This window comes from Platichthys flesus, chromosome 8, assembly GCF_949316205.1.
Source record: "Platichthys flesus chromosome 8, fPlaFle2.1, whole genome shotgun sequence".
NCBI lineage: Eukaryota > Metazoa > Chordata > Actinopteri > Pleuronectiformes > Pleuronectidae > Platichthys > Platichthys flesus.
This window is the reverse complement of record NC_084952.1, coordinates 23,001,421-23,016,362: the sequence shown is the minus strand read 5'-3', so window position 1 is coordinate 23,016,362 and position 14,942 is coordinate 23,001,421. Positions and strand designations below refer to the sequence as shown.

At 39.4% G+C, this 14,942-nt stretch overlaps 1 pseudogene; it reads right to left on the bottom strand.

Moving 5' to 3' along the window:
* Nucleotides 1-2,178: 2,178 nt before the first annotated feature.
* LOC133959264 (uncharacterized) lies at nt 2,179-4,385 on the bottom strand (annotated as a pseudogene).
* Nucleotides 4,386-14,942: the final 10,557 nt, after the last annotated feature.

The following is a 14,942-nucleotide window of genomic DNA, read 5'->3' as shown; positions in this document are numbered from 1 at the left end:
CAACCATCGGGGGGTTTGATACATGAAGAATTTCGTTGTTGATATTGTGGTAAGATTGATTGTCCAGGAAGGTGGCCTGAAATCGAATTTTCCCAAACACTTGAGCTGCTGATCAATGGTTCACTCATTCACTCCCTGACTCACATATGTATATTCATGATTGTAGGGCTGGTATAACAGTCAAGCCTGGAAAAAAAGGGTGGGATTATACATCCGGGCCACTGGAAGGCTTTTAGTTTGAAGTGTTGGTGCAGGATGTGTTGATTGACAGCAGCTTAAGACCTCTTGTAAAAGGGGCAATGTAGAGCTAGTATGAAATATGAGAGTCTTTTGGACAATTTACCAGATTGAAAAACTTGTCGAGGGACATAATAAGTGGGACTGCAGCAAGAGGATTACAAAAAAAAATAGACCTCAGTGAATATACATCTAAGTTTGATAAGTTAATTTTGCAGTCTTTGGCCTTGAATCAAAGTTATTTGACATTAAGACATACTGAAATATTGACCTAGTTAATGTGTAGTTTAAAAAATCAAGATATACTGTAACTCATGTCCTTGAACATCACAAGCAAATCTAATGATTTCCTATCCATTCAGTCTTTTCACTTTAAACCTAATGGCCAAAGTTATAAGTGCTTATCCTCTGTGGTTCTTGAGTGTCTCTGCACAACTTATGCAAATCTGTCCAATAGAATTCATTACATTCTTCAAGAATAAAGTCAGCTTGACACTAGTGTGTCTAAAGAGGGAGCTAAAAGCTGCTTCTTTTTATAATACAGAATTCCTCCATAATTGTGACAGTAATCATCTTCTCCCAGGGTTTTGGTGTAGCACACTAAGGCTGATTACGTTTCCCTCTTCCTTCACATTAAAACAACATTTATATTCCCATTCATGTTGCAGAACATAGTCTGATTACGACTAACTTCATTATGTCCGACATTATTTTGCAGGTTATAAAACTAGAAATTGTTTATTTGGTATTCTATCATTTTGTGTGTTTTCTGTCTTATTTTGCGAAAGCTTCAACTATTTAAACATTTTCAATCTTGGTTGCACCCAGGGAATCTGTATTCAAGGAGTTTTTAACTGCTGTATGTCTATTGCAAAAATGCTCAAATAGGACGTTTTGATGCAGTTATGATTTCGGAATACTCCACGTCTTAATTTGATTATTTCTTATCTGGATAATGACCTTTATTATATTAAGGTAATCAGATATTGCTGTTTACATGGCAGAGTCTTATTAAGAATATTTGCTTAATTGGGTTGGTATTTGAATATTGGTGTCAATGTTAGCCTCGTCTAGGAGCTGGTTACATCCAGCCTTGCAGAGAGTGCTGTCTAAAGCAGCGGTTCTCAACCTTTTTTCAGTGACGTACCCACTTCGAAGAAAAAATTCTGCCGAGTACCCCCTAACCAGTGCAAAGCAGGGTTAGGGTTGTGGGTCAAAACGAGTTTCTACCAACTTAGAGTGATTTCACGCCTCAAAACCTTCCTATCTCATAAAGACCTGGAGATAGTAATTCATGCCTTTATTACATCACGGCTGGACTATTGCAATTCCCTCTACCTCGGCCTCCCCCAATCCTCACTCAGACGTCTACAGCTGGTTCAAAATGCAGCTGCACGTCTTTTAACTGGCACCAAGAGGCGTGAGCACATCACCCCCATTCTGGCCTCCTTGCACTGGCTCCCAATTCTTTTTAGGATACAGTTTAAAGTTTTATTATTTGTTTTTAAGGCACTTAATTGGCTGGCCCCAGCCTACATCACTGACCTTGTACAGCCCCAGTCAGTCCAAAGGTCCCTCAGATCCTCTAGCAAGGGTTTTCTGCACGTGCCACGCTCACGGCTCAAGCAGAAAGGTGACAGGGCCTTTGCTGTCGCCGCTCCACGTCTGTGGGGCCAGCTCCCTCAGAACATTAGATCCGCCCCCTCCATTTCTGCCTTCAAATCTAGGCTGAAAAACCACTTTCACTCCCTGGCCTTCCTTTCCCCCTAACTGTTCGCCTCCTGTTATTGAATGTTATTGAATGTTATTGCACTTTGTATTGGTTTTTAGTACTTATGGTTAATTTGTATTGTTATATTGTATTATTTGCCTTTTATTGTCATTGTACAGCACTTTGGTCAGTTATGCTGTATTTAAATGTGCTCTATAAATAAATTTTACTTACTTACTTACTAATTTCTCTGGCACTCCATAGTGCCGGAGAAGCTTCCAGAGGGTCTCCCTGTCCACACTGTCGAAGGCCTTCTCGTAGTCGATGAAGTTGATGAATAGCTGTGAATTCCACTCGAGTGACTGTTCCAGGATGATGCGCAGTGTAGCAATCTGGTCTGTACACGATCTGTCTTTGCGGAAGCCAGCCTGCTGGTCTCTAAGCTGGGGGTCAATCACATCCTTCATCCTGTCCAGTAAGATCCTGTAGAAGACCTTTCCTGGGATGGAGAGTAGCATGATCCCCCTATAATTTCCACAGTTGCTCAGGTCCCCTTTCTTTGGCATCTTCACAGGATAGCCCTCCTTCCATTCGCATGGGATGTTTTCCTCTTCCCACATCGTCTTGAAGATAGGGTGGAGCATCTCTCCCATGGTCTCTGCGTTCGTCTTCAGTGCCTCGGCCGGGATGCTATCTGGTCCTGCAGCCTTGCTGTTTCTAAGTTTTTTAATGGCTTTCCTGATTTCCTCCCTTCTTGGTACGCTGAGGTCTATTGGCAGATCCCTTTCTGCTTGTTGGATGTGTGGTGGGTCTTGTGGGGCTGGTCTATTGAGAAGTTCCTTGAAATGCTCCAACCATCTTTTCTTCTGTTCTTCCTCCCCTATTATTGGCTTTCCCTCTTTGTCCTTTACTGGTCTTTGAGGTTTACTGGTCTTTCCTGCCAGCTTTTTGGTGGTGTCATACAGGTCCTTCAGATTCCCATGTCTGGCTGCTTCTTCTGCTTCTAATGCAAGGGCCTCTATATAGTTCCTTTTGTCGGTCTTCAAGCTTTTTTTCACGTTCTTATTTGCTTCCCTGTACTCTGTTTGTGCCTTTACTTTCTCTGCTCTTGTAAGACTGCTGTTTAGAGCTGCCTTCTTTTCTTTCCTCTCCTTCACCTTCTTAATTGAATCTGCTGATATCCAAGCCTTGTGGTTATCTTTCTGTGGTCCCAGTGCTACATTGCAGGTTGTAATTACGGCTTCCTTTACTACCTTCCACATCCCATCTATGTTTCTTTCCTCACCTTCTTCATCTAGCTCTTGCAGGGCATGAAACTTGTTCTTTAGTTTGATCTTGAATGTTTCTGCTGCTGCTGGATCTCTTAAAAGTTAAATTTCTTTCTCTGGTTCTTCTCACCTGTCCAGTTTCTCCTCAACTTTAATTGGACTTTGGCAACGAGAAGATGGTGGTCTGATGCTACGTCAGCTCCTCTTCTGACTCGTACATCTAAGAGGGACTTCCTAAACTTTTTTGTGACACATACATGGTCTATTTGGTTCTCAGTGGAGAGGTCCGGTGATACCCATGTGGCTTTGTGTACTCGTCTGTGGGGGAAGACATTTCCTCCTATGACAAGGTTGTTATTTGCACATAGTTCTACGAATCTCTCTCCATTTTCGTTCATCTCGCCTAGACCATGCTGCCCCATTATTATTACATTACATTACATTACATGTCATTTAGCTGACGCTTTTGTCCAAAGCGACTTACATTTTTGAACACTCAACATTTTTTATGAGGGGCCATTTTAGGGGTTCAGTATCTTGCCAAGGACACTTAGGCATGCAGATGGGAAAGAGTGGGATTCGAACCGGCAACCTTCTTGTTGCAGAACACCCGCTCTATCCCATAGGCCACGCGCTCTCCTCTCATAGCCTCTGTTGTTACTTCCTATTTTTCCATTAATGTCTCCCATTAAGATGGTAATGTCTCTGAGTATCTCTGGATGATGGTCTTTATTCTGCTATAGAATTCGTCCTTGCTCTCTTCGTCACTGAATGATGTTCATGTTTATTCTTTCCTTCTTTGTTTTGAATGTAGCTGCTATTGCTCTCAAGCCATGTGCCTCCCATCCCATGAGTGCTCTCTGAGCAGCCTTGGATAGCATCAAAGCGACTCCCTGGGTGTGGTGTGTGTTGTCCTCCTCATGGCCTGAGTACAGCAGCAGCTCTCCTGTGACAAGCCTCTTCTGTCCAGAACCCGTCCATCTTGATTCACTAAGTCCGAGTATGGCAAGGTTGTACTTCTTCATCTCGGTGGTAACTTGTGCGGTCTTTCCAGCTTCGAACATGGTCCTTACGTTCCATTTACCGATGGTGGTTGTAACACCGGTTGAGAGGATGGTTTTCGGCAGAGTGGCTTCCAGGTGCTTCTGGCTTTCACCACCCTGCTTCATAAATCCTTCTGACGGAGGTCCATCTTCACTCCGGGGCGGGATATCTTGGTTTACTCTTGTTTGCGTTTTGTAACAGGTATTGCCTTTAGTCAGACCTCTACCCTAAAACCTGCCCGGCTTGGTAAGACCTGCCAGGGGTATAACCCCCGCCGGTATAGCCTCCAGGGTCACGGAAGTACATAAGCCTCCCCACCACGGCAAGGTAACAACACAGAGGGAAGTTTTTTTAAGATAATTAAATTGAAAAGCCTACTGAATATAAAATTTAGTTCATGAACTTACACTTTTATTGAATATTTGTTAAATAACAATTTTTCAAGGATTTTTGAATGGATGCTAATTTTAAATATATAAAAAGAAAATCTCAAGTACCCCCTGGAGTACCTTCAAGTACCCCCAGGGGTACGCGACCCCCATTTGAGAATCACTGGTCTAAAGGATCTGTGACAAAGCACACCTCTAACATATCATCAAGGTCAGCACTATCTTTAAATGTTGTTCTACACTGAATGTACTATGTTGGTCTAGACTGTCAACATGATATTTCCTTCTCTAAGGCCCTTCCTGAGGTTGGTTCCATGTTTTCATTTTGTTTGCCGCTACAAGGACTTTCCTGCTGAAAGTTGTTGCTTAATCCAAATCAAGGGTCTAAGGATGGAAGGTTTTTTTACATATGCAGTCTTGCTCTATTGTTCTCATACACACCAGAGCCTCCCAACAAATCTCCAGAGTGGAGGCACTGCAAAGCTTGCTGACAAGGGACTCCGAGGGGCAGTGCAGCTCCAAATGAACAGATATCCTCCAGCTCTCCTGGGACTCGTCCTTCCTCTCTGTTTTCTTTCCCGCTTTGTGTTAATTCACTTTTGCTTTCAGCTATTTTTCTCATACTGATTTGATATAAATGAGGCAGAGATTATCAGAACATCAGGACTTTATATATAATAAGTTCTAATCAGAGTAACATTTAAAATAAATTGGGACTAGTACACATAAAAATAATATAATTGCTACATTTGATATCATGTAGTTATAGTTTCATCTTAATGAAAATGTAAAAACAGTTAATCCTCCCTTCTTACAAGACAAATAGTGACTGTGATTGTACTTCGCTGCGTCAATTTATGGTTTCAAGACATCAATTTATTAGAGAATATTGACATTTATATTAACTATCCAATATCCATTTGGCTTTCAGCAATATAATAATGATGCTACTATATTGTTGGACTACAAATTTCACTGATCTAATGAAAAGACATTCATTACACTAAATTGGTTAGGCAAAGTTAAAGATTTCATGAGAGCCAAATGGGAAAAATATGCCTTTATCTACCACAAAAACCTGATATGTCCCACTAACCCACTTCTCTTGCTGGATTCCTTACCATAATTGTGACATTTTGTCCAGGAGTTTAGATTAAGCTTAAAGTGACACATTTTCCTTGATTAAATCTGACAATAAAGGGATAGTTAATCAGAAAATAAACTACTGTCAACTACTCACCACTATGACGATGGAGGGATTGGTAACGTGTTTGTATTTATTTGGCTGCAACGCTATGGCCACAATTTAAGTAAATGATGAGCTCTTTTTCAGATGTTAAAAAAACAACAGAAAAAACTGTGGCCTCAATACTGCTACTGTTGTGTCAGCCAAGTGTCCACAAGTCCCAACATTCAAATTTGACACGAAACAAGGCCATTTACACCTCTTTGTGAGCTTAAATGTGATCCCTGTGTGCGAACCCAACGTTCCGGTGGCTTTTCGTCGGAGTAAGTTAGTTTCCATTTCCAGTACCCTTGTTCTGAAGTTGATGAGTTGTTTACCTTAAGCATTTGGTCAAATGCCTAAAATAAGGTCTGCGGTTCACAAAACTTCAAAACATGCATAAAATACCCCGACTGTGACTTTTTGAGTTTTAAGCTTTCTAAAAAAATGCATCCAAATTTTTTTAGAAGAGGTAAATGTGGTAACCAATTAGAAGTTGGAAACTTTGTGGCAATAGCTTTTAAGTAAAGTAAAGTGGGCGGCGGTGGACGGTGACTGAGGACTGAAGTGGCGTCTGGTCTGGATGGTGGATCGTGGTCTAGATGGTTGCTGAGCATGGACTGTGCTTCATCAATGCTGCTAGAGACTTTGATTATTGATGATGTTCTCCTGCACGTGGCATCTATTGCACTTCTGTCCGTCCTGGGAGAGGGATCCCTCACATGTGGCTCTCTCTGAGGTTTCTACATATTTTTACCCTGTTAAAAGGGTTTTTTGTAGTTTTCCTTACTCTTGCTGAGGGTTAAGGACAGAGGATGTCACACCCTGTTAAAGCCCTATGAGATGAATTGTAATTTGTGAATATGGGCTATACAAATAAAATTTGATTGATTGATTGATTGAAGTAAGGCCTATGTTCCTTTGATGTGGCTAATTTATTCACATTATAATGTTACTTTGATATGGCTAATTTATACACATTATAATGTTAACTATTGACCTGGGATGATGTATCATGAATCATAAAAATGGCATACAATTGTAAAAAGGTTTTTGCTGAACAACCTTGGTCATGAATTGTTGTTTTTCACAGAGCTTGTTCTTTGATATTGCAAAGCTCAGCGTAAAAATCACATTTACTTTTTGTTGAGGGAATCAGGGTGATGCCATTGTCATACATCATTAAGATTACATCAACTAATCTTCATTAGTAAGTTTATTATTATCTTGATAATGCTCCTGTCAAGTTGACTTAAATAACATTATCTTTCTGGTTATTTTGTTTGATGTAGGGGTAGGAGAACCTTAATTATAACAAGTGAAACAATATGCTTTATTACTCCGAACTGAAAGTAACGTTCACTTAGTTTACAACACAATTATCCATGGTCCCATCTCTCTCTGTCTGCTGCAGTCTGTTTCCCTCTGTACTGACTTTAGCTTCTTTCCTGTGATGGATAAACAACGAGTCTTAGAGCCTGTTATACAGTTGCCTTTGGTGGGGGAAATCATCTGATTGCATACATTTCCTTCTTCTTCTTTCCGTAATTGGATTTCTCCTTCTCTTTTTAGATTGCCATGTGTTTGATCTCCCCCTCCTAAAGGCCCCCACCCACTCTGCCTCCACACATTCTTCCGTAAGTCTGTGGATCAGAGGAGCAGAGGAGGAAGGCAAGGAAGAAGGGGAGGAGACCAAAGTTCAGGCCAATGGTTGGTCTCTCAAGGATGGTCTCTGAGGTTCATCATATTCATAGATGTATGCGCTCACACAAAAGAACCAGCTAATTGACTCAACAGTGCATGAAAGCTTAAATAGAAGACCTCTCCAGGTATTTATAGCATATAAATATGGTATGCTTTGTGCTGAAGAATGTGACGCCTTAAAAATACTGGGGTCAATCACATACCACCTTGGTTTTGGGTTGATATATTATTTGTTTAGAATGAGCTGTTCTCTTGGCCTGTGCTGATAAAATAAAACGGAATTTGCTTTATGTCTGTTCACGTGTATGACTTCTGTAAGTTTGAAAATTATTTAATGATTTTAATGATGTTCTTTCATACATCGCATGTCAACTATTTCATTGTTAAACAATCAACACAATCTTCAGATCTGAGTTCATAACATATACAAATAAATGCTCTGTAATTGACATCGAGATTGAAGGATTGCAGCCGGTAAACAGACATTGTGCTCTTACTATGAAGAATAAGTGCTAAACAGGAAGTAATTAAAATGACCTTGTGTTGATGCTCTCTTTTGGTTTGACCCTTCACTCAACATCGCCCACCACTACCCTCTGCTACAGAGCACTGGTTGCCTGTTTCTTCTATTTTTATAAACATTCAATGGATCACATTTCAAAGTTGCACTAAATTCTGCCCTGCACTCTCTCTGGCAATTTATAATAAAAAAACAGCATCATCTAATCGAGTGTGAACCCGATTAGATGATGGTTTATGAGATATGTATTCCATTAACAGAGACCAAAGACATACAATCATTTGTGCAATTAATCGGTAGATACCTTTTATAATTTTATACATTAAAGTGGCAGTAAACAATTATGTTTGAGTGTTCAGTGTATGAAAGGGGGCAGTGATTTAGGGATTAGAATCATCGGTTAGGAATTACACCAGGCAGGGATTTGCCTGCCGTCTGTGTGGGTGTGTATGAATGATTGATATGACAGGAGTAACTACAGCAGCCGGTGAACAGATTGTTGACGAGATGAATGATAATCAGAGAACGGCTGTGATTAAAGTAAAACTGAAACCGACAGAGAAACACAAGGTAGCAAAGACAATATGGCAGAGTAATGCATAAGGCAGCATGCATAGACACAATTTTGGCATTTCTGCAGAATGAGAGCAGAATATTCGAGTGCACGCAGAGGTGACTGTTGTCATGCAGACGTGATGTTAATTTCAACACCTTGATGTTTCATTGCTGTATATTGCCTCATGAATGATTGACACTGCATGTTTGAGTGACTCGTCTGACTCTACTAGATTCTGTGATGAAGCACAACTCTTGCTCGAGATATGAGATAGTGCTGACATACCTTTCTTTATTTTCAGATTTTTCACTGACCACCTTGAAGCTTTCGTAGAGGAGAAAGCCAACTCTTTCTTATGAAATGCTAATTAATTGATGAATTCATATAGGTCCTCTAAAGGATGTTCTGGAATTGACCCCGGTGTTTGGTGTAATTGGATTTTCTCAGCATTATGTGAATTCACATGACTATTTAAATATAACAGCTGCAAATAAATCTGAGATGTTGTTCTATACTGCTTGTAAAGTTTAAAAAAATGTCTTTTAGAATGAATTGGTAAAATATCTAAGTTTTTTGTCTTTTGAAAATGATATAGTGATATCAGAGTAGTAATTAAATACACAAGCTACATCCAGAGTCACATCAACTGGGTTATGACCTCCTTGTCCTCCTGTTTTTGCGAGTTATGTTCTTGTAAAACAATCTGTGAATTGTCAGAGCATCTGTGCTCCGGCAGCTCTCAATGTATGATGACAACTTGTGGCTATCAAAAGCTAATACACCGTGACACTTTCACCAGCAGCCTAGCCGCTGGGAACGTATTCACCTATGGATATTTGTTTCTTAAGATTCTAGCTAGTTGGTTGTAAGTAGTGAGTGACTGCTAGTTGTTAGATGGTCTGTACTTATATAGCGCTTTTTAGTCTTGATGACCACTATCATTCTTCTTCTTCATATATTTGGGAGAGACTACTGATGTACTGTATTTGTCAATTTAAAATACATTAACACCCTCACAAGTTCTCTCAGAAAATGATAAGCTCAATGAAGCAGCTGGAGAATGAGAAATCTTTTCTTAATAAAGCAAAAAGGACATGGATACTTCAAATATCAGCAAACAGATTTAAGTATGTTGTGCTTCCATTCTCATGTAAGAGTGAAAAGTAGACTGGTTGTAAACATAGGAGCTGGACAGTTTTTAATTCAATGTAAACTTCAATAATATATTTTTCCCCTGTGTGTGTTTGTCACAGGGGTGTGTGTGTGTTACTGTGGAGAAAAAATTTAATTATTTCTACTGGGGAGTCGTGTTGAACCAAAACAGTGTAGCCAACATTAGAATTAACAGCTGTTTACTTGCCATCAGCTTCAGTGTTGTGTTTACAAAACTAGAGGTTAGATTACATCCTCTGGGATTCGGCACTTCTTCATCTCATGTTGAACTTCCTCTCGTGTTGGACTGAAGTTGGGATGCTGTGGAAGACATCTTCAGACTTGTGGGTTACAATTGATCATGTTACTCTGTTAGTATTTGTATATTGTTTCACCTTCTGTTCTCCTTGATGCATCAAGTTTACATTAGAATAGTTTTCATCAGACATCAGCTGCGGCCTGAGTTCTCCTTTTACCAGCATTAAGAAAACCTCCATAACACTCACCACATCCTTTGCCTACACCTTCAAATTAAAATGTAATATGTAGGTCCCTCTACGCTGATGTGTTTGAATTTATGGTCATGAGTTAATGTTTTTAAAAGGCATTAAAATCAAAGATACAATTTGTAAACGCTCCTGAATACAGGATTAAAGTCATCAAACCCTTTACATGAATAGAAATGACAGGAATTCAGATGTTAATAATACTATAACATTTATTTTTGACAAATATAATGTATTTGACAAACAAAAAGAGACAACAACCTGGAAAATGTATTCTTGATTTCATTGGGCCTTTAAATTATTTTGCTACCCTCTTGGCTCAGTATGTTATTCAATAGCATCTTCTATTGTAAAGTTTCTCCTGGATCTCCTTAAAGGGACTCTTCAAATAAGAGATATTGTAATTATTAATTTGAATATTATTGGCATATATGCATGTCCCTTTAAGTGATGGAAGCTGCTTAACAGCCTTTTGTCAAACCGGCAAAATCTGGAAAAAACATTTAATGAAGGACCTGGTCACCAAATTTTCTCTTACCACAATTTCCTTTACTTCCATTTAATCCCTGCACTGTTCCATGTCTGCTATTTGCATAAATTGCCTGTAGGAGTTATATCTTTTAACTTTTAGCTTTATATCTCTCACAAATATACTGCAGTCATGTTCTTTGACGAGACTTATCACAGATTTCCTCTTCACTTTGATCCAGGTCATCTCTGATTAGTGTGATATTTTAAGATTAAGTTCTTTTTAAGATTTAATTGTCAGGAGGCAAGTGAGGGCACACACACACATACGCACAGGGACAGGGCACAAACACGGATAAATTAACACATTCTATACGCAGAGATACACACAACAATTAGAAAATGTATGCAAATCTCACAGTACAAGCACCCTAGCAAAAACAGTCATAAATACACACTCTGAAATAAACGTTGTTTATAGGAGCTAGCTTCTGTGACTGTTGGTAATAACTAATGAAAAAACTGTAGTAAAATCCCACTGGTGTTCATCTGTGCTATAGCCAGAGGATAAAAACTGGAAAATGTGATTTTTATATCTTTTGTAGTAAGGACATTTTGGGAAAGTGAGGACATTTTTGACAGTCCTTACTTCCCTACAACTTCAAAGGGCGGTTAAGACTTTATGATTATGGTTAAAATTAGGCTTAGGAGCAGGGTTTGGCATGTAGTCGTGATGGTTAAGGTGGGCTGAGGGGACAATGCAGTATGTCAATGAATGTCCTCACAAAGATAGAGGTATAAACGAGTGTGTATGTGTTCCCATAACCCTGTCAGGGCAAACTCAGTAGCCTTGACACAATAATAACCTGGTCCTCCTCCCAGAGGCCCCCAGTCATATTATTCACTGGTCCAAATATGGAAATACAGCTTGTACCTCATAGATAACAGAGGAGTGGGGGAGAGACAGAAAGACTGTGTGTGTGTTTAATAGATAGTTTTGTTTCCCAAATCAAACTTCAAGAGTGAATAGAGAGACAGAGGTTGTGAAAAATAATATATATTTGGGCCCATTTTTTGAGTCACTGTTCTCTGGCAGGAGGAAAAACATCCATTAGTCAAGAAGGGAAATATTACAAATATCCTTTTCTTTCTTAAAGTAAGGATACTCCTCGCAGTGACAATAAAAAAAACATACCTGGATGGACAACACCTGGATCTGTTCCTAAGTCCAAAGAGCACTCTCCCTACCCCCTCTGTCTAAGTGCCCCTGAGCAAGGCACCTTACTCCCCCAACATCTGCTCCTCGGGCGCTGTGCATGGCTGCCCATTGCTCTGTGTGTCCTGTGATGTTCACCAGATGGGTCAAAAGCAGAGGACAAATTTCTCTCATCTACATGTAGTGTGACTCTGCATGTGTTTGGGATCAATAAATGTATTGTATCGTATCGTATCGTACAATTGTATTTAGATGACAATTTGCTGGTAAACACTCTGGGTCGCCCTAAAGGTGGGAGGAGCAATTCACATTTCACTGCTATCACTGCTCCATTGCTTCAGGGTATAGAGCTGATGAGCGGTGCATCTGACCACGGATGAAAAGGGTCCAAAGTTACGTCTCTGGTGACAAACATGGCACTAACCATGGCCTGAGATAATGTGTAAATCAAGCTCAACCAATATCACATGCTAGAAATAATCGTTTTCTTGTTTTTAACTGAAATGTTTTTATTTATACCTCTTGTATATTGTATCTCATCTGCTGAATCTTAATTTTAGCAGCTCCTCTTGTTGAGGACTCCAAGGATATACTGGTCAATTTTGGCCATGAATGTCATCTCCAGGTTAATATTGGCGACCCTTCTAAATTCTTTTATCTATTAAAAAAATTTACAAATAAAATGTACAAATAAAAGGCAAAATATGTTCATATAAACAGACTTAATATATAACATACTGTGAACCGTTTTACTAAAACAAATATTCACCTGGGCTACATGAGAACGAGCAGGCCATCAGTCTTTAAGCTCGTTGATTGGTGGTGCTTGATTGACATACATTGTTTCACTGATGGTCTGACAGTTTTTTCTCTTCTTCAACTGTCAAGTTCCAATGTTTTGTCTGTTTGTCCCGGTGGACAAGCCTTTCTTGGCTTTTTGATATTTTTGAACTTTTCATATGCTCACTTATTTTTGAGAGTGTTCAAATCAAGCTCAGGGCATTCAAGCCATATCAATTTTTAGCTGTAGCCTCCCATATGATATTTCAGTCTTTGTAGCAATCCTTAGCATTCTTTATATTAGCCAGATTCTTCAAGGCGATGATCCTTCTGAAACAGTGCCCAAACAAGACAGCTGTGCACCTGTCGGATAGGAAGCATACTGAAGGATGCTTTTAGATACTTATTAGTAGAATTGAGTGTTTGTTAACAAAAGCAATGGTAAATTAAAGTGAAATTAATACATATGAAAACTATCATGATTATGTGCATGCTAAACATGTCACTGGGTAGGTGACAGTGTTGGATTACATTTTTGATCTGGATTTTGTTCAGGTTTGATTTAGGGCAAATTTTTAAGGGGGGATGATACTATGAAATCTTCAGTTGAGCCCTCAATATATTTATATTTATATTTATAATTTTGGCACTCAATGTGAAAGAAGAGAACATGTAACCAGTGAAGCTGAATGATCCTGGAGTTTTCTTTATCTGCAACAAGTTAATACAATGTTGTCCATTTAAACTAGGTTTTAATATTTTTTCTTTGATTTCTTAGACTCCAACTCCAACAAAAGTATGGATAAGCAGATCAGTAATTGTCTATAAGTTTAACAGAAAGGATAGTAGATTTTGTTTTGTCATTTACTGACCACAACTGATATGAGAAGATCATTTTCACATTGTGCCCTTTCTTACTTTGCTTATGTCGGCATTTGATAGTAATGAAGTGACTGGTTATTTTTCGTAAATAACTATTATCTCATGACACATTTGCTTTACAGACACGGTTTGCACTGGCTTTGGCAGGATGCTGTTGTACAGTGACAGCTAGAACTAGATTAAGATTAAAGGTAGATATGTCTACGATGCCCCATGATGTTGTTTGACCCGTTGTTGTAATTCATTATTATCAGGCTCCAGCAGTAAGACGTTAAAGACTATGCAGCTTGTCCAAAATGCTGCAGCACGTGTCCTGGCGAGAACAAAGAAAAGATAGCACATTTCTCCAGTATTATCATCGCTGCACTGGCTTCAGGTTAAATCTAGAAAAGAATTTAAAATTCTCCCCCTCACCTTCAAGGCCCTTAATAATATTACGCCTTTTGATCTTAAAGAGCTGTTAGTACCCTATCAACCCACTAGAGCACTCCGCTCCCAGAATTCTGGTTAACTTTTTGTCCCTAAAGTCTCTTAAAGTAGAGTAGGAGCCAGAGCTTTCAGCCATCAAGACCCTCTCCTGTGGAATAATCTACCACTTTCAGTTCGGGAGGTAGACAACATCTGTTTGTGTAAGAGTAGGCTTCTTTTTGATAAAGCTTATAGTTACATCTAATAAGTGCGGCAGAACGTTACTTGTCCTATGTTCTAAAATAGGAAGTGTTTAGTTTAAAAAGGAATAGAGGTATTGATGGCTGATCTACTGAGTGGGCCACATGGTTTTCATAGTACTACCATACAAACCAGTAGCCAGTCAGATTTACCTTGAGCCTCAGTGTACCCTCAAGTTCAGCATGTATCATTGTATCATTGATTACAATGCAAAAACACCTGATGACATTAAGGTGCAAAGGGAATTTATGACACATGACACACGGAGCTTCTCTTTCCAGCTTCTCCTTCCTCATCTCCATCCTTATCACATCAAAGTAATTCATATCTCATCAATCTCATCCGTCCTCATCTCCATCCTTATCACATCAAAGTAATTCATATCTCATCAATACATGTTTCTGACCCTTGTTCCCCTTCCCCGGAGTCCCTTTGCCTTATCGCCAGCAGATCCAGGGCTGCACCATGGATTGCGATTTGTGGATCGTGTATCAGAGATCTCAATGATGGATCCAGTATGGAGGATTCTATATCGTGCGGGCTGATCATAATAATAATGGAGGATCCTTTGTGGCGTTGGCGTCAGATAATGGTGGTGGACCACAACCAAGGTGG